This window comes from Rhinolophus sinicus, linkage group LG05 (genome assembly GCF_036562045.2).
Source record: "Rhinolophus sinicus isolate RSC01 linkage group LG05, ASM3656204v1, whole genome shotgun sequence".
Lineage (NCBI taxonomy): Eukaryota > Metazoa > Chordata > Mammalia > Chiroptera > Rhinolophidae > Rhinolophus > Rhinolophus sinicus.
The window spans coordinates 160363496-160384506 of record NC_133755.1 but is presented as its reverse complement, the minus strand read 5'-3'; positions in this window follow the sequence as shown (position 1 = coordinate 160384506).

Sequence of the window (21011 nt, the reverse complement as noted above, 5' to 3'; positions counted from 1 at the left end):
TCCTCTAGAGCTGCTAGAGGCAGTGTAGCCTTGATTTTGGATTTCTGCCCTCCTCTAGAACTGTGAGAGAATGCATTTTTTGTTGTTTTATGGCATCAAGTTTGGTGTAATTTGTTACAGTTATACAGTTATAAGTTACAGCTTACACTTATAAGTTATAGCTGACACAGGAAACTAATATACTCTTTAGCACTGTAAGAAGCAAACAAACCAGCATAAAATGTCACCATGGTTACAAAACTGTTGAAAAAAACCTTCTCATCCTTCCTGGTTTAAAAAGTACAATGGATTTGATTTTGCTTCTTAACCTTGTTTTCTATTTTCCTAAGTTTTCAATAAGTCTACCTTCCTAGGATTTTATCAATTATGCCATCCCAAATATAAAAAGAATTCACATCAGCTAAGGTTGCACGTTCTGGGTTCTGTTGACACCTTAATTCAGTTGGGTCCTAGGATCGTATAGGCCAAGGTGATTTAAACGTATTGTACAGGCCAAGGTGATTTAAGCCACTGTTCATAGGCTGAGGTCCTTCTGTTATAATGCTGTCTGGTTTTCTTATTGCATTTTAATTTCATTTCCCATTCCTTTATTTATTTATTTATTTATTTTTTTTGAGATTTAGTGTCTTTAAGTTCTTTTGGCCTATAACTATAATAAAATGATACAATAGAATAATTATATTATATGTAGAATAATTATATATATCTTACCGGTGGGTCATTAGACAAGTATGGAAAAATCTAGCAGATTCATTTTCTTGGAGGGGAAATCAGCTCTTTTTAAAATGATCTTCAACTGCCCCTGTTGAGCTTGCTTCTGAACTGATTATTATGCCTGCCTCCTTGCTCTCAGCTGTTTCTACCTGGTCATTACCTGGCCATGTGTGAGACCAGCAGCAGTGAAGAGCAATTCCTGTCATTGATACAACTCCACAACTGACTGGAGAGGGTGCTCCCCCACAGTTTATTTTCATGGCCCTGATTACATTTCTATGACATCACTAAAGTTCTAACCATATTCTACCCTATACATGTGCCACAAGCAAGGGCAGGACCGTGTGATCCACCACACAAGGCCTCTTTCCCACTCTGCGGCCTTCGCATGTTGACTCTATGCTGATGTCTACTGCTTCATGTTTACAGATGACTGTTGCTCCAGGTGTTATGCAGGAAGAGTAAAAACAGGCAGCTGCCCCTAGAGCTTACCCTTCCATCACAAAGAAAGAAGCTTTCCCAATGGGCCCTCCCCCAACAAACCAGACTTCCATGTACATCTCATTGGCTCAAAGTATATTGTGTGACCTCCTGGCTTCAAAAGAGAGTGGGCGCCGGTACTTAGAATTTCTAGTCTCTACTAAAGAGAGGCAAGGAAGGGAGAAGTGTTGGGAAGGGTGATTGATTAGCCAGTCTCCCTCCTGCCACACAACTTCTCTCTGCATGTCAGCCTTACCCTTCTCTCTCTGGACCTCCCTCTTCTGCTTCACCATTTATATGGCTAAAACACCTTAGCTCTAGAGAACCCGCCAATCCAGAGGCCTGTTTCTCAATTTGTGATCCATGGCTTTCCTGTTTTAGATTCATTGGGGATAATTGTTTAAAGGTTAAAAGTGCCCTATGTTCCAAATCTGCTGCATTAGACACATCCTGGAGATCAAATAGCCTTCAGCTTTAGCTCTAAAAATTAGTGGCAGAGCTAGGGAATCTCGCATAAATCTTACGTACACTAAACTTTGCATCACTGAATAAGAATCCTTGTGTCTCAATTCGAAATTCCTGTGGAAGGGCTCCTGATTGGCCTGTTTGGGTCTGGCATGTATAACTCTTGGTCCATTCAATTGAGGTTGCCATTGGTAGGCAGGTAGGCTCAGGGCCCATGGCACTGACCTCCTATTAGTGATGTAAGCAGTAGACTCTCTAAGGAGCATGAGCAGAGCAAGAAAGGCAAATCTACTAACTTCTCTGCTACAGGGCTTACAATTCCCAGCATGCAATTTCCCATTTCCCAGGAGCCCTCCGATGATCCTAAGTGTCCATCTCACTCAGCAGGTTTCTACCTATGCAGCCCAGGCTCTCCTCTGAACTTATGTCCCACTTTCTCCCTCTGGTTGGGCCCAGACTGCCGTGGAGGCCACCTCATTTCCTTCCCCTTCTTCCCAGCTATTACCTGCCCGTTCCTGGCCTCACTCATGCTATGGGGCTTTTTGTTGGTGCATCACAATTAGCACATGTAGCAAGCTCAAAATTTATAGCCACAAATCAGATGGGAAGAAATGTAACCTTTTTTTCTCTAATTGAACACAGCTCGTCTCTATTTGTAGACTTCATTTTTACTGATCCTCAAGTTCTTAATCTTTTCACATTAAGGTAATTCCTTACTTTCACTTTTATATTTTGCCTCTTTTAGTAAGGATGCAGTCAAATGCAGAGTTCCCCTTTTTCCTCCCCAGTAATGAGCTCCGTATGCAGGGGACTTAGGAGTAATCTGGGTTCTTTTGCAATCCTCTGCCTTTATCATTCTGTGTTGTCAAGTTCTAGGCTTTGGAGTATTGCGGCTGGCACACATGAGGCATCACCCATCTCACCTGGTCTTGACATGGTTGGCTGGCAACTGCTGCTAATGATTATGGTCTCTACCTCAGCTCTGATGAATCACGAAGACCATACTACTGCCTCCTTCTGCTCTGCCCCTAGACCTCTTGTGACTCATCCCCTCCTGCGGCACTTCCACACCCCTGCTGGGGGTTTCAAAACTCTCAGTTGCCTATCCTTATTTCTCTACGGTATACAAGGCTGTGCAAGGCTATGCTAAGGCCTGTCTGTCTGCTTAACCACTTCCCTCAGTCATGGCTAACAATGATCCGAAAGCCACGTTGCTCCAATGCCATTCAAACTTAAAGCTTTCTTCAGAGACTTGTTGTCCTCTTGGGCTCTGCCTTGGAAAGTGCTATTAGGAGACCCCTAAACATAATGAGTGTCTTTACCATATTCCATGTAAGGTTTGATCTCAGGAGAGAAAAAGATTTTACTACCAACTATCTCATTCTTATTAGCACCATGTCTTATTCTCTCTAGATCATCTCTTTCTCGCTGGTGAATCTTCATCTCCTTTTTGGGCAGGAAGGTAGATGTACCAGTTGTCATTCTTCACTCTTCTGTGGAAGCCAGTGCAAACTTAGTGCTCAGTCTGCCAAGCTTGGTTCTTGATAATTAAAGCTAGTTCTTAGAATTCCATGGAACCCACTCTACCCTCAACAAAGGCTGGTTCTTACAAAGAAAAAGCACTTTGGCTTTCAGATTATAGGGCCTACTCTACATTTTGCAAATTCAGTCACAATTTTTATAGACTCCTTGGTTTTAGGTTGAGCTGCTCTCCCCTTACAACAGCTCATATAGAAAGTATCATCAGTATTTGAAAAGTTTGGGAAAGGGTAGGATAAAAGCAAAGCAACCAAGAACGTGTAGATCAATATAAAAAACTCTCATCCCCTTCACACTGTCATGTGGGGTGTCATGCGGGGTCTCTGGTCCTGCTCCCCACATAAGAACTCAGGACATGGCTAGGCCAAAAAGGAATACCCACGGAGCCATAATTAGGAGAGTCAAACCACTATAGTCTCCCTGGCGGTTGGGCTGGAGACACAGGAAACAGGAGCCACACGATCTTGAACCCGCCATCCACTTGTCTCTGCCAAGCAACCTCACTTGCTAGCTGTAAGCCACCGTGCTAACTGCAATCCACTCTTGCTAGTTCAGCCACCATCTTCTTGCTAGCCCCCATTTTTGCTGCTAGCGTAGCCTCAGCAGTTATATTAGTGGCCAATGGTTCACCGGTTACAGTTGACAGCCAACTAGCCACAGTGATGGCCAGTCAATCACAGTTGATGGCCATTTACTACCGGAGTCAGCACCTTTCCACTTGATGCCGAGAGCCAGGAAACTGCACTCCTGGCTCTGTCACCCCACACACCCTTAGTTATGCTGTCTTGTATGTGTCTCAGGTATGTTAATCCTATCTTTCCTAATAGACTAGGAACTTCCTGATGGCAGAAATCATGTATTTTCTATCTCTCCTCAACCCCCCTGACACTCAACAAGTGTCCTTTCTACCCTCTATTTAGTGCCATGTTTTTTGCATTTTTTTTTTAAATTTGTTATTTCACTGTTTAAAATGGTCTCTAATCAGTGTGCTGAAGTGCTGTCCAGTGTTCCCCAGCACAAGAAGGCTGGAATGTGCCTTACAGAGAAAATATAGGTGCTAGGTAAGCTTCGTTCAGGCATGAGTTACAGTGTTATTGGCCAGTGCTAATGAATCAGCAATATATATTACATCAGGTGTCTTTAACAGAAACCCACATCAAATAAGGCTATGTATTAGTTGATTGATGAAGATGCTGTGACCAGAAGGGCTTGAAGGAACCTAACACTGTATTTCTCTGAGGAGCACGGGTTCAGCAGTTGCTAATTCAGTGTTCTCAGTGACTCTATAGAACATCACTACGGCAAACAATGAGAATCAACTGTTTGTGTTGGCAGAACCATGTGAAAGTAAGTTGCAGTCATTGTGACAATTCACCCCTACAAGTTCAGCTTGCTCTATTATCACGATGCTTATCTTACTGCTGGGCACAGAATAATAGACTAGGCAGAGAAGGACCTGTAGACATAGATACAGCAGTGTCTAAATCCAAGTTCTACCTCTGCACAAGTAATCTCTTTGATTCTTAATTTTCTTATCTCTAAAATAAAAACCTTTCAAATTTGCTGTGAATATTAAAATAAGATAATGTATAAACTTGGCATAGAGCAGATATTTAATGAGCAGTGAACAAAGAGTTGATTTCTCAAGTTAGATCTAACTGGGTGTTTGAGTATGTAGCATAGTAATTGGATTTGTCACCTAATATCAACACTCTGAGATCATGGGAATGTGTTAGCCCATGACCCTACCAGAGCAGAATAGAGGAATTCAACCAAACTCAGTGTATTAGATTGATGCCAGGCCAACTTGGATATCATAAGATGCGTCAAGAAAAACACAACTCTGAGGGTGCTTCTCTTTCTTTTTCCTTCCAGAAAAAGGGATTTTAACTATATCCATCACAAGATATAAACCAATGAAGCAGAATTTTATCTAGAATCAGTGACTATGAGCTATAAGGATTTTGTTGCTACAGAAATCATGTTTCTAATACTGCAACTAAATCATCAAATGCTCCTGTCAAGTTTTGATGACCGTAGAGAAATTATGGGTTTTACTGAGCCAAGCCTGTGTGTCAACAAAGGTAGCTTAAGAATCATTTAAATAACATCTAATTTTATGAAAACAGTGAATACTACCTGTTAACAGGGTTAAACTTTGGGGTTTTTTTCAACTTGGCAAAACAATCAGACATTTTGCATAATGCACGTTTACATTACATTTTATACAAATATTATCTCCAGGGAGTGGTCCTGATCTTCAGACTGTATGTCCAATTGTCTGTTTGGCATCTCCACTGAGATGTCTGAACAACCATCCCTCTCCTCCTCTTTACTATCTTAGTAATGGCATTATTGCTCAGTCTGTGGCTCAAGTCTGATATCTGGGGATCAGTCCTGATCTTTCCTTCACATCCAATTCTTTGGGAAGTCCTGTCTACTCTACTTCCAAAATATATCCTTAATCCAACCACATCTCACCCCCTCTGATGCTACAAGGTTAGTAGAGGAAACCATTGTCTCTCATTTGAACTGCTCAAACAGCCTCCTAACTGGTCTCTCTGCTTTCATGCTCTCTCTACCCATGGATACTCCCCCTTCATTTTTCATACATCAGCTTTGGTTGGCTTGCTGCTTCTTTCCTTCCTGGCAGGTAGCTGGACCACCTGACCATAACTGGGCCAGGAAGGGTAGATACAGGTCCAGTTGGGCTCCAAATGGCCAGGACCAAGCTGGCAGTGAGGTGCAGCATTTCTCCTTGGCTGTTCAACTCTTGGTCTCCTTTTCCCATTGGATAACTGACCTCTCATTTCTTCCTTAGACCAGTCCTCATTTGATACTGTAGTTTTAAAGGATGAGTTTCTTTTGGTTCCAGTTCTCAAATTCCTCTTCTGGTAGCTGTATAGACAACTGTGATGTTGTGATTTATAATAAGAAATATATATTTCATCTTTGACTCCTTTCTGGCACAGAGCTCCTACAACCCTTGGAATTTCCTGCGATAAGAGTAATAAATGTGTCTTTTGTTATGTTAATGAGGTGACTTTGGGAAAGCACCAGAGGAAGGGGGCTAGTTGCCAGGAGAATCAACCCTGAACAGAAGGTTGAATGTTGCAGTGCCATCCTTCCACCCTGACTTCTGAGCAAGAGAGGGGGCTGGAGGTTAAATCAGTCACCAAAGGCCAATGATTTAATCATTCATACCAGTGTAATGACACCTCTATAAAAACACAAAGGATGGAGTTCAGAGAGCTTTCACGTTGATGAACATGTGGAAATTGGGGGAGAGTGGCACACCTGGAGAGGGCATGGAAACTCTGCACTCATTCCCCACACCTTGCCCTATGCATCTCATCCATCTGGCTGTTCCTTAGTTACATACTTTGATAATAAACTCATCATCTAGTAAGCAAAATGTTTATCTTAGCTGCTCTAGCAAATTAATCAAACCCAAAGAGGGAGTTGCTAGAACCTCCAATCTATAGTCAGTTGACATCTGAAGTGAGTAGGAAGGGGTGAACAGTCTTGTAAGACTGAGACCTTAACCTGTGGGGTCTGATACTACCTCTGGGTAGATGGTGTCAGAATTGAGTTGAATTGTAGGTCACCCAGCTGGTATCAGAGAATTGCTTGATGGTGTGTGTGGGGGTGGGGTGGGGGGAACCCACACATTAGAATTCATTGGAATCAGAATCTGAACCACCCAGATTTGTTTCAGTATTGGAGTTCATGTTGGGCTTTGACTTGTCAGCCAGGTTCTGCTCTCTGCTGAAGAGTTCCTTGATGTCCACAAGTCCTGCCTGCCAGCTAGACCCTGAGGTTTGCTCTTTCACAATCCCTCCATTACTGTAGTCAGCTCCTGTTTGCTAAACTCAATATTCTTGGGACTTCCTGTTGTGTCTGCTGGCTCGCCGGTCATGAATCCACGAGTCAGGTAGAAACAGAGAAGGAAGATTTATTAAAGTAAGAGGAGGGTCAGCTGGGCAGCGTATGCTAGAAAGTACTGCCTTGAGTCTTTGTTTCTGTTAAGTTTCATATTTTCTAACTAGGATGTAAATTGGCCTGTAGTGGAATTTTCTATTGAGTTACGCTTTGTCCATTGGGGTGGGGAAAGTGGTTAAACTGATTATCACAACATTTGCATATGTTATGCAGATGTAAGTTAGAGCCAGGAGTGGATCCCATACAGTGGATCCCAAGTCGCGGGGCCAGCAACATTGAAACATTAAAACTGGTCTGCATAGTAAATGTATAGGAAACAGAATCATTAACATTTGGTGGAAAGGAAGGGAAGAAAAGAAAGCTTTCAAAAAGTCCCAAGCTAAATTCCACTCATTAATTCAAATTATACCAGAGATCCAAATTTCAAAATAGAAGATTTTAGTGCCACGTTACAATCTCCCTGTCTCCTCACTTCCTTTTCAAATATTATACTATCTCTGAAAAAGCGATGTCTTCCAGTGCCTGTCACTGCATTCATTCTTTAATAATCTGTCCCATGCTGTGGTCAGGTCCAGCTCCTGGGCATCAGTCTTTCTGATCCTCACTCCTCTTTACTCTGTTAGCACATGACCCCACTTCCTGTGCCTCTTCTGTGTCTTCATATGGAGATAATAATGCAGTAGTACTTGCTTCATAGAGTTGTGAAGATGCAATAAATTATCCCGTGCATAGAGTGTAGAACATTGACATGTGTTTAATATGTCTTAGCTCTATTATCTTAGCAAATCCTCTCCAAGCACTGTTATCGTCAGTGAATTCAGGCTGGTTTTGCCTTGGAGTCCTGCTGTAAAGTTGGGCAAAGGTTGGCAGGGGGGAAAGCTTTCAGACGGCATTGCTTCTCTTGCTAGGAAATCACAAATGGCATAAGAGCCTTCCTGCTAGATTTTGAGCCAGGGATTTTATGTGTTTGCCTTTAATCTGATTTGAAGCAAGTGAATAAAAAGCAGTATTTTCCTCTGAATTGCACACAATGGGATTCTAAGGAGTATTTGTTAAAAGGGGACATTCCATATGTACAAAGGGCTTGCTTTGAGCTGTATCTCTCTCAGTCTCACATTCCAGGCTTAATATGAGGGAGGAGGATGCTAGAAAAAGTATGTGGGAATTCAGTGTATTATATAACTCTCAAGAGATGGACCACAGAAAACATGTGCTGACAAACTCATAGGAACAGAGAGCAGAATGGTGGTTGCCAGGCGTTGGGGGTGGGGGTGGGGAGTGGGAAATGGGGAGCTGTTGGTCAAATGGTGCAAACTTCCAGTTTTAAGATGAATAAGTTCTGGGGACCCAGTATTCAGCGCGGTGACTCTGATTAACTTGAAAGTTGCTAAGAGAGATCTCAAAAGTTCTTACCACACACAACAAAATTGTAATAATGTGAGGTGATAGATGTGCTAACAAACCTTATCATGGTAATTATTGTGTAACATATATGTGTATCAAATCATCACATTGTACAACTTAAACTTGCATAATGTTATATGTCAATTATATCTCACAAAATCTGAGAGAAAAAAGAGTTTGCTAAGAACCCTTCACAAGTATGCCTGCAAATTGTAATCAATTTTCCAAATTGATTGGTTGCAAAATCAGTTTATTTTTGTAATGTCTATTAGTGAAAACTCTGACCCAAGCTCAGCAGATGACATAGAGTAGAGCAGGTGAATTAAGCTGTTAGAGTTAAGAGTCATAGTTGAAGATAATATACTAAAAAATGTTAAGGCCTGTTAACTGGGACATAGAAAAATTGTGCCTTGTGGCTTTATAGGAGGGTGTTGTCAGAGTAGTATGCAGCCATCCCCACAAACCATGACTCTGCCAAAGACTGACAAAAAGAATGAAGAAAAAATGGTTTTAACAGGCACACAGAGACACTGTTATGCAGTGTTGGTGGTTGCATGGTAATCGTTCCTGATTTGTCTCATTTTGTTCACAGACCATTAATCTTATCAAATGTGTGCCTAACAGTCTTGTGCTGAATTAGAAGAAAAACAACAACAGGTTGCCCCCGGAATATTCTAAAAATAGGAGAGGTCCTTTAAGTGTGTGCTAAGCACAATTAGAAGTGCAGGTGACAAGAGTCGGAAATGACAAAGAAGCTTGTCAAATGGAAAAACTACAGTTTCAATTCTAATCTTCCCATTGTGCCAGGCATGAGGCATCACCAGAAATAGCACAGGTCCTGGAAGCCATGGTCACAATCAGAATATGACATGGAAATGGGAGGAAACGGGGATGAGACAGCCGGTTATGTCTCATTCCTTTCAACCCCCCTTACATGCACAGGAAGTAACAGCCAGGACCCTTATCTTTTGGAACAAAGGATAGAGATGCAAAAAGAATCTGAAGTACAAAGATCTCAAATAATCATCCCTACGTCACGTAAACTGCCCATCTGATGTTTCACATATATTGTGAACCTCCTCTTACTATGTAATTTCCTTGGCTCCTCTTCTCTGAGAATGAGACACTCTTTTCCTCCGATCAGGATCCAAAAAAAAGCTTGATGAGCCTTCCCTCAGGGGCAGAGTGGTTATTTTAGGGCCATATTTCCCTTTGTCTCGTTTGAGAACTTCATACAGGCAGCCCTTTCTTTTCACATCTGTGTCAACTGAATCAACTGAAATTCATTTGTAACAGAAGGGTGCAAAGCTGGGGCTGCTATATACTTCTTTTTCCCCCCTTAACCTCATCAGGGTTCAAACACCAGTTTTAGGAGACTAGAATACCTTTGTGTTCAGATAGCAGTGGCATTTTTCTCTAAAATTATCGAGAAGTTATTCAGGTGGCCTTGATAGACATATATTTCCTCTGTTAATACCAGCCATGGGCTAGTCTAAGTGCAGGATGAATACAAAGGGCTCTCTGCACAGTTCAATAGTCCAGCAAGCGGTTCAGCTTGAATTCTGGTCCTTGATCAAGTTCTTCCCAACATTCATGAAAAGAGTGAGAAGAGTCCCATAAGTGACCTTCTGAGTTCCACATGGTCTTGTGGGTTCCCAAACACGGATGTAGCAGCCAACTACTTCCAAGGAGCCTAGTGAGCCTGTGCCACTGCCCTCAGAAGCCCCTTACCAATAATTTGCCAGCTGTGCCAACAGCCGCACATGCCCCTTGTTCCCGGCAGTCGTTTCATCTGTGCTGAGAAAAAAGATACTATTAGTATGTACCTCATAGGGTTCTGAGAGGGTTAAATTAAATGCCAACAATACGCTTTGCATTTTCTAAGCACACAGTAAATATTCAATAAGTGTTGGTAATTATGATCGCTATTTCACATGCCCACATAAGATAATTCTGTGGCTTGTAACCATACTCTTATAAGACTTTACTTTTCACTTTGCAAGAGTAATTTGAAGCTTCCATTCTCATTTGATCTGGGCCACAGTATTTGTTTCCTATGGCGTCTGTAACAAATTATCACAAATGTAGTGGCTTAAAGCCACACAGATTGATGTAGTTTATATCCTGGAGGTCAGAAATCCTAAAATCCTGTTGTCAGCAGGGTTGAATTCCTCCAGGAGGCTCAGGGGAACAATCCACTTCCTTACCTTTTCCAGCTTCCATAGGCTGCAGCCTTCCTTGCGCATGGTCCCTTCCTCCGTCTTTAAAGCCAGCAGGTAACATCATCAAATCTCTTTCTCTCTCTTTGTTTTCTGCTTCCATCATCACATCTCTTTCTGGGACTCAGACTTTCCAGTTTCCCTCTTTCTCTCATTAAGGAAATTTATTGTGACATTGAACCTAACCAGATAATCCAGGAGAAGCTTCCCATCTCAAGAATCTTAACTTAATCATGCCTGCAATGTCCCTTTAGCCACATAAGGTAACATTTTCATTGGTTCTAGGATTAGAACGTGCTCATCTTTGCAGAGGGCAGGGGGATTATTTTATTTATCACAGTCCATTTTCTGGCTCCCAAAGATTTAGGCCTGCTCCATATGCAAAATGCGTTCAACCCATCCCAATAGCCCTGAATAACCTATTACTGTTCAACTCAAAGGGCAAAAACTCATCCAAATCTTATCAGCTCAAAAGCCCCAAATCTCCAGTTGGTTGGAGCACATCCTCTCAATCACAAGGTTGCCAGTTTGACTGCCGCAAGGGATGGTGGGCTGCGCCCCCTAAAACTAACAACGGCAACTGGACCTGGAGCTGAGCTGCGCCCTCCACAACTAAGATTGAACGGACAACAACTTGACTTGGAAAAAAGTCCTGTTCCCCAATAAAGTCCTGTTCCCCTTCCCCAATAAAATCTTAATAAAAAAAAAAAGTCCCAAATCTCATCATCTAAAGTACCTAAATCAAGGAATGAGTGAGACTCTTTATGAGCCATCCTGCCACAAAATTCCTCTACATCTGTGGATCTAGAAAACTAGAAAACAAGTTATTTGCTCCCCAACTGCAATCATGGGACAGGCATATAATATCAGTTATGTTCATCACTTATAAGTTCTGCATTGTGGAAAGGATACAATTGCCTGTTCCTCATTTCCTTCTGAGCTTTCACTAGTTGCACTTTTAACATCCATATTTCTATAAACAGGCTATTCATAATAGTTTTGGTTTTGTTCTAAGGGGATATAGCTTTTCTCTCCCATGTTCCTCACTTCCTTCTAAACTTTCAGCAGCAGTCTCAAAAATCCATATTTTTACCAACAGTGTATTTGAGGCAATCTAGGCTTTGTCTATCATGCTCCAAAAAAATTCTTCCAGTCACTGCTGAATTCCAAAGCACGTCCATATTTTTAGGTATTTGTTACAGCAGCACCCAACTGCCAGTACTAAAATCTGTATTAATTTCTTCCTATTGCTATAACAAATTACCACAAATTTAGTGGCTTAAAGCAACACAAATTTATTATCATTTAATTCTGGAGGCCAAGCTGTCAGCAGGGCGGCATTCCTCCTGTAAGCTCCAGGAGAGAATCCAGTTCCTTGTCTTTTCTAGCTTCTAGAGGCTGCGGGCATTCCTTGTCACACTGCCCCTTCCTCCGTCTTCAAAGCCAGCAGCACGGCATCCTCAAATCCCTTCTCTCTGTCTGTCCACTGCTTCCATAATCACATCTCCTTCTGTGACTTTAGCATTCCTGTTTTTCTCTTCTAAGGAACCTTGTAAATACACAGTGCCCACCCAGATAATCCATGATATCCTCCCCACAGCTCCATCTGAAAATCACACGTTTTGGGAATTAGGATGTGGACATAATTGGGGGTCCATTATTCCATCTACTCCAACCACTTTTAGGATTTTGTTTGACTTCTCATCTTCATTAAAATCAAAAGGCTAGGTGACATTGGAATTTCAATGTCGGGTGACTAAAAATTCTCAAAGCTCTTCTTTCTTAGGATTGTTTATGTATTATCATATATCAGAAGTATCCAGAACAGAAATGTCAGGCAGACATTATAAGCTGACTGATCCATCACCCATTTCTAACCCTCTTCTACTTTTATTGCCTCTACTGAAAAGTCTGTACTTCCTTGAAATGGCCAAGAAAACTTCTTCCCAGAGATATAAGTGAAAATCTATTGGAAATTTTTGGGAATCTTTGCTTGCATCATTAAAAAGGATATATATAATATATATATTATATATATATAATATATATATTATATATATACACATATATATTATACATATATACGTATATATATACACATATATATTATACATATATACGTATATATATATATATATATACACGTGTATATATATGTATACATATGTTATATATATATATATATACATATATATACGTGTATATATATATATATATCTTCCCTTTTGTGGATACAGACCTGATAGTTGGAACTTCGGCAGCCATCTTGTAATCATGAGGGAAAAACAGGACTAGGGAATCACAGAGATATTTGCTGTACCATTGTTGAGTTACTGAAACAACTCCAGCAAACACCCTAGTAACTTCTTTTTACGTAAGAACAAGTAAACTCATATTTGTTCTAACTACTATATTTAGCTTCTCTATTACTTATAGCTGAACAAAAAAAAATAGCAGGTTAAAAATTTACCTAGCCTAACCATAAATGACACATCCCACAGAAGCCATATGTAGACCTATTGGGAATAAACACTAAAAACATTTTAATGGATAATGAATTAATGCTATTATTTGATAATTTTTAGACTTATTAATATAGAATTTTTAAACTTATTAATGGAAAACCCACTTTTATTTATTTTTTTTAAATTAATTTATTTATTTTTAATTAGTTTCAGGTGCACAAGACAAAGCAAAACTTAGACGTTTATCATTTATATCCCTCACACTGTGTGAACCCCCCTCCCCCCATCCACTATCCCTCTGTACGTTCCCCAAATTAATTTTCAAACCCCCATGACCATCTTGTGGTTACCGACTATTTTTCAAAACCTCTCACCTTCCCCTTATCCCCACCCCCCCGCCCCTCTAGCAACCCTCTGTTTTTCCTCCATGTTTCCAAAATTGTCTCTGATTAGTTCATTCACTTAGAGAACATTATGTTAAGTGAAATAAGTCAGAAAGAGAAAGACAAATACCATATGATCTCACTTATATGCGGAATCTAAAGAAAAGAATAAGTGAATGAAAACCCCCTTTTAAGTCAAACCAATAATTTCACAGACCAGAAATAAATTGTTGGCTCTCTGAGGAAAACTTGCTAAGTATTTTTTTAAATAAAAAATCTATATTTGTTTAATCTTAGCCCCTGCTTGTCCTTAAGAGTCTTAGTACTATAATAAAAAATATTTTTCTGTCCCTGTTTGTATAGACTTGTTTTACTTATTTTCTCACCATTGTTTTTTCTTGGGTCATTGAGTTTTGTTTCTTTCAGTTCTGCAATGTCAAGGTTCTGTATCACTGTAGAAGCAAAAGCCTTTGTTTTTAAAGGCTAAAATACTTCCTTCAGAGGGGCTTTCCAAAAGAATTGAATGGTGCACTCAGGGGTGCAAATTATAGGGAAACCCCTTAACTTCTCCTATTCCCCCAAGAGCAGCGAGTTTCCGTGAAGCACTGACTTCAGACTCAGTAGAAGGATGTGCACACCTTCTGGCCTCTGTAAACACTGACGATGGGCCAGAAGACTGAGTGATCGATCAATAACATTTATGTAGAATCATGTGGCATGTGAGACGCTGAAGTGAGTACAGGAAAAGCAAAGAAAGGGTAAGAGAGTTTCAATTGTCAGCAAGTCTTGATACAAGCTTTAATCATAAAAGTCTGCAGTCCTATCTAAAACATATTAGTTAAGTTATGAGAACTGTTTCCAATATAATTCTTGTCAACTTAATTTCAGAAAGACTTAAAGTATGAAAAGTGAGAATTTTGGTCTTGAAGGAAAACCATAGTTCTTGTGGCTCTACTAGAGAGCTCTAAACTCAGATTCCTCATTTTAAATGTGAGGAATGTGAGCGATGACGCTGGGGGTGAAGGGCTGAGAGGGGCTGCTAGAGAGAAATGTCAAGAGAATTATGAGAAAAGATAGATCAGATCACAACTTTGTCGATTTTTACAACAAATTTAGGACTTGGGTGTTATCGGAGAACCATAAGAATTTCTGAATATATTTTACTTGATTTTATATGAAGGTACAAGGGCCTGTCCTTAGCAATGTTGTGAAAAGATGAGGTTCATTATAGCTTATGGGGAAATACCCAGGAAAATCAGAAATGAGTTTGGGTTCCAACTTGCAATTAACTTGTGATATGACAGGAGCACATTATTTAAGCTTGCTGGCCTGCAATTTCTCCTTTGCATAATTAGCATGAATGGATTGTTGGTCCCACACAAAATATCTGAGACATTGGGAGAGAAGAGCTGTATTTCTTTGGGATTATCCAGTGAGTTGTGGGCAGTAGTGGGATGGAGGAAGTTTTGCTCATTTTAGCAAAGTGGCCTCAGGTCCTTGGCTGGTTTAATGCAACCTGGAGGATCCGGAATGAGGAGCAGCCTTGGGGGCAGGTGCTGGCATCTGTGAACTATCAGCAATGTACATGCCCATTTATGACAGCCCTCCAGGAAAAGGTCTGCAAGAGGTGTGAGAGCAAAACCCACTAAAGCCCACAAAGACTAAGAGAAGCATTTTCACTTTCAAGTGTGCATGAGGACGCAGATGGGGAAAGCCAAGTGATCATTTCGTCTTTGCCATCAGGCCTTAACGTGCCCATCCCTGTGTTCATAGTCTGTTCTGAGGCACTCATAAGCCTTATTAATCTGATCATGCTTGATACATGATAGAGTAGAGGGTAAGGAGAGTTTCAAGATTACAAAGTGACCAAAATCTAAGATAATATAACAAACTGAAAGTAGGGAAAAAAATCTGCTGCAATTGCAAATGGCATGAATCTTAAAATAGTGAAAAAGGATTCTGGAGAACAAAAGTCTATTAGACAACAAATTGACTAGTGTCCTGTGCGACATAATCCACAAGGAGCACATGCGTTCTACTTACAGACAAATAGACTTAGGAACAATCTTTTAAAACCTAGCTTAATCAGACAACTGGGAGCTTTTGTCCTCCTCATTCTAGAATGGTGTTTTTTAAAATGTGGGTCACCACTCATCAGTGGGTCATAAAATCAACTGCTGAGACACAACTAGCATCTTTTATTTCATGGAATAGATGTCAGATTGCACCACACAATGTAAGTTTTGTGGAAGTTTTGTTTTGGTTATGTGTGCATGTGGTTTGCTGGACATGTTGTAGAATATAGTTCTTATTGGGAGTAGCTATCAGATGTTAAACTAAAAATCTTTGACTTCCACAGCTGAAGTCTTTTTTGAAGTAAGGTTTTACTGAGCCATAAATGGTAGCCAAAAAGACCAGTCTTGGGGCATGGAGTCTAAACCACTAGCAGCATGGCTAGGTAGAAAAGACAGCATGTCACTTATTTAATCCTGACAACCACATTATGAGGAGGCATTGTTCCCTAGGTCATGGGTGAGAAGCCTGAGGCGCTGGGAGGCTCATCTGGCTCCAGGTCACTAGTTAGAGATGGAATGGGTGTGCTCTCTCCCAAGTCCATGCTTAGTGGTGGCAGAGCAGCAGAGAGATGTGGAGGCTTAACTCTCTGCTCTTTGCCACATGAAACACTAACGAGAAAAACAAAACAAAATCCATGGCATGTAAAGCTTCTTTTTAACCTGATATACTACATCTAAGCAACAAACCCAAGGGAAGCTAGTTGCATATTCTTCCTCTTGATCTTTTCTTCTGGTGGTAGAGTTAATTATGTACCAAAATGGAGTTCACAGAAAGACAAGGGAGAAGGGCAGGTGGGGAATAATGAGCAAGTGCATGTCAACAGGTGATTGTGCTTATGGGAAAATGGTTACAATCCACTGTAGTGTCTATTTCCCAACCTGGTTGATCCTCAGGTTTATTCCTCAGTGAATTGCCCTAGGTAGTCCTGGTCCCCGTATGGTTCCTGTTGGGGTAACTAACAGGTGGGCAGGCATTTGGATTTTTAGAATGTCTCTGCACTAGTTGAGTTCTCCCTCAAGCTGGTAGAGCATGGGCAGCTTGTATCCTGCAGGGTTGGTCTGGCTTAAATCACTCTCCTCCAAGGGTTCTTAACGTGCTTTCTTAAGCAGACAGGAGAGTTTAACGGAAAGAGTTGCGTCGTGCTGGGCATCATGTTAGCTAATTATTAAAGCACTGGCCTTGACTCTCAGTCTTCTCACCTACTCTTAGCTGGTAAAGGCTGTAACCTTGAAGGATAAACTCAGGATAGATAAGTTTTGATGGGTTGAGAGAAAAATGAATCATGAGCCTTTGGAGACTTCTGTGAGACTTTGAAGGAGCCTTGATGAAGTACTGCACTAGTTTTCTAGTGCTGTCATAGCAAATTACCACAAACTGGGTGGCCTTCAACAGCTGAAATTTATTCTCTTGCAGTTCTGGAGGATGCTAGAAATCTGAGCTCAAGGTGTTAGCAGGGTTTGTACCTTCTGGGTGTTTTGAGAAAAGAATCTGTTCCATGCTTTTCTCCTAGCTTCTGGTGGTTGCTGGCACTCCTTGGTCTTCTTTGGCTTTATAGACGTATCTCTCCAATCTCTGTCTTCATTTTCATAGGCTGTTTTCCCTGTGTCTCTGTCTCTGTGTGTCTTCTTCTCTTCTTATAAGGACACTAGCCATATTGGAGTAAAGCCTCAACCTACTCCTGTATGACCCCATCTTAATTAATTGCATCTGCAATAACCCTATTTCCAAAAAAGGTCACATTCTGAGGTTCTAGAAAGGACATGAATTTTGGGTGGGGGGACACTATCTAACCCAGTACAAAAGGGGAGCATGAACAACTCAGTGTTATTGTCTGGGGAGACAAAAGGGGAGGAAGAGTCTCTGAAGGCAGGCTTAAAGGATACAGAATACTAGTGAAGCTGGCTGGGTTATAATAAGAAACAGATGTCCCAAATGGGGTAATTGAGATTTTAAAGAAGAAAGTATTTACAATGAGTGGCATGTTTAACTGAAAACAAACAGAACAAGAGGGTGGTGAAGAACTAGAGAGTTAGCAACAGCAGGGCGCCGTTTTCACAAATCCTTTTGCTTTCCCCTTTCCCTACACTATAAGATGAGTCAGGCTTTGACCAGTCTCTCTGCCATTCGCTGGCTCCATGGTGCCTCTCCTGTCCTGCCCTGGGGTTCTCTGAGGCAGTGACATAAAAGACCTGCCTATGGAACCCTGCCTGGCATTCAGGCACGCATGACCTGAAAACAGATGAGTTAGTGTTGGTGTGCCACTCTTGAAGAAGGGGGGGATGGAGGCCAATTGATACCCACTCCCCTATGTCTTCCCCAGCACACTGTTCTATGAAGTATTTCATAAGATCCTGCAGAAGGCTCAGAGGGATTGAGCACCAGTTGATGATAGGAGTGGCCAATTGGACAACTTGTCCTGGTTTGGGCTTTTGACTTCCTTCTCCTTCACTCTCCCTGCCTCTCATTCCTGTTCTCTGAGATGAGTTCCTAAATAAACCATATGCACATAAGCCTGCATTTCAGTCTCTTATTTAATGGAAACCCAGGCTAAGCAAACCACTCTTAAGTTAGCAGGTACAAGGGGATTGAGAGTTTACTGAGAAGAGATTGTGTGTGTGAGTGTGTGTGTGTGTGTGTGTGTGTGTGTGAGAGAGAGAGAGAGAGAGAGAGAGAGAGAGAGAGAGAGAGAGAGCTGATGCTGAAGAAAACAAACTGTAGTCTTCTGAGGAGGAAAGCAGTCACTGCCAACCCTCAGGCCAGCAGGCAACAGGAAGGGCGAATTCACAGCCCAAAACCAATCTTCTCCCACCCACTGTCCCCTGCTAGGAGCTTCTAAGGCTGGACCAATTCCCAGAGAATGAGGAAGGCTTAGCCTTGATGCAATTCACAGAGGTCAGCCTCCCAGGGCGCAGAACAGGTAGGTAGGATGGAAAGTGCTGGAAGCAAACAATTTCCAACACAACTAGGTTTATTCACACATCATTTTCTCTCCTGCTGTGAGTCTTACACAATTGATTACAGCATTGACATGTTCCACAAGGCCATCTTTTCAAAGAGGTGCATGCTTCTGAGATGAGGTTACTCTTTCAACTACACAGGAATAACTCGCCTGCTACACAGATTAACTTTATTTATTAACATTGAACGTACAGGTCATAATAAACTTAGTTATCATCTGGATTAAACAGCCTAGTATATTAGGAACTGTGTGAACTTGGATTTATAACATCCTCTGGTTCAAATCCCAGCTCTGCTACTAACAAGAATTGTGGCCCTACGCAAGTTTCCTAATCCCTCCAAATCTCAGTTTTCTCATCTGCAAAATAAGATTAAAGCATCAGCCCTACCTCATAAAATGTTTGTGAGTATCCAAGTAAATAAAATGTCATCAATGGTGGCATTTTTTTATCCCTGCTCATTTTATTATTGCCTCCATTTTCTTATACCCATAGATATTAATGGATATTATTAATAATTGATACAGAATCAGATGTAACAGTCTCAGAAATTTAAAATTTTCTGTAAATATTTAAAATGTCTAAATATTTAGATATTTTATTAGTCTATTTAAGGATTTCTCTTATAATTAGATAAACTGTAATATTTTATCATCCCTTCAATCTTCTTGCTCTTAACTACATAAAATACCCTACAGTTAATCGTGACAAATGAGCTAGCTGTTCTTCAATTGCATTCAGACTTCAATGGGCTTTAAATTGGCTTTAAATTAAAATTGGCAGTGATGGAGTAATTTATGCTCAGACTCTAAGGGACAGTTTGCCTGATTGCTGACAGTGATGAATCATTGAGGAAAAAGCCCACATTCCATGCTGTTGGAGGCTTCTACGCAAAGCCTGAATCAGCTGGGCTGCATACAGGAAAACTGGGAAGTGACCTCTACCTGAAAGCCTGGCATAAGTGACTTCTTCTTGCAGGCTCATCATCGGTTGTATTAAAAAGGTTTTGTATGAATGTTTGACTTGTGTGTGTGAATGAAAGAGTGTGCCCTGTCTGTAGTAATTCATCTTCTTATATCCAAGAATTTGTGCCTCTGGGAAATATAACACATTTACTTATTTTCTTGTCCTTTGAGGAAAATCTACCAATTTCTTTTGGAGTAATGGTGCAATGTAAACAAAATGTATCTCTCCTGCCTTGTGAACATTTTTTTTTCTCTTTCCCCAATAGGATTTTTGTTTTGAGTATGAGCGAGTATACAAGAAAAAGAAAATTTGATGGAAAAAAATATGGAGACAAATATATGATACTCTAGCCTTTAAAAAAAAAAAAAAGGAAAATAATGCAGTTGAAGCAAAATGGATAATGAAAAAAATAATAAAATGTATTATGAAAAGAATGTCTACACTTTCTCTCTGGATTATGTAATTATTAAACCATATATTTAACTTATTGAATATTTTGTGGTTATTGCTCTGTTTATAAAAATGATTGCCAATTTCAACTCTCATTCAGGAAAGTGAACCAGAGGGCATTGTAATAGATATTCACTAATCTTAAAATAGTGTTTGAACATGAGAGCTGGCACTCCTTAGCAGGACTCACGTGTTATAACCAAGGCTAAAGCCGCAACAGAATTAGAAAAATATCCTACATGGAAACATTTTCTCTTAGGGGCATATATTTTGAATCTGTTTTCAATGAACAGGATGAGAAGGGTCTGTGTTTTCAGTTGGGGAGGTGTGAACTGGGTTCCTGGAAGGAGGCAAGTTAAGAGATGAATCAAAGCTTTCCTTTAAAAAGAGAAATCAGGAAACCCCTATTTGTAGTTTTGGACTAGGTGCTAGGAATACCTTGCCTTTGGGACTCTGTCAATAGGTATTTTTAATTGTAGATCCTTGGGAAATTGACCAGACTATTCATTACCCCACACTTGTCTTTGATGGTATCTACCTGTTGTAGAATTTTTGAAGCCTTTCTTCCTCCCAGAATTTGGAAGCCACTCTGGAGGAAGAAGCATGTTTTAAGGAAGCACTCACTTACCCTTGGGGTTGTGTATGTGCAAAGTGGACTTGTGACAGTGGGTATATTTTGCAACTGAGATGTTTTGCTGGCTTCATCCTTATTTTGGCCTTGAGAGGCACCCACCGTTGTCTGAGAGGTCTGGGATTTAGGCAATACAGCGATCTGGGCATCTTGCAGGTCCATGCAGGGATGTGAGAGCATCCTGGCTCGGTGTTGCATCAGCTCCAGTAAAGATAAAGTGTTAGTTGCTACACCTCAACCTCAACTGTGTAAAGTGTGCAGTTTACCTTATGACTAAAATACACCTAAAATGCCAAAATGTGCCTGTGACTGATTAGCTA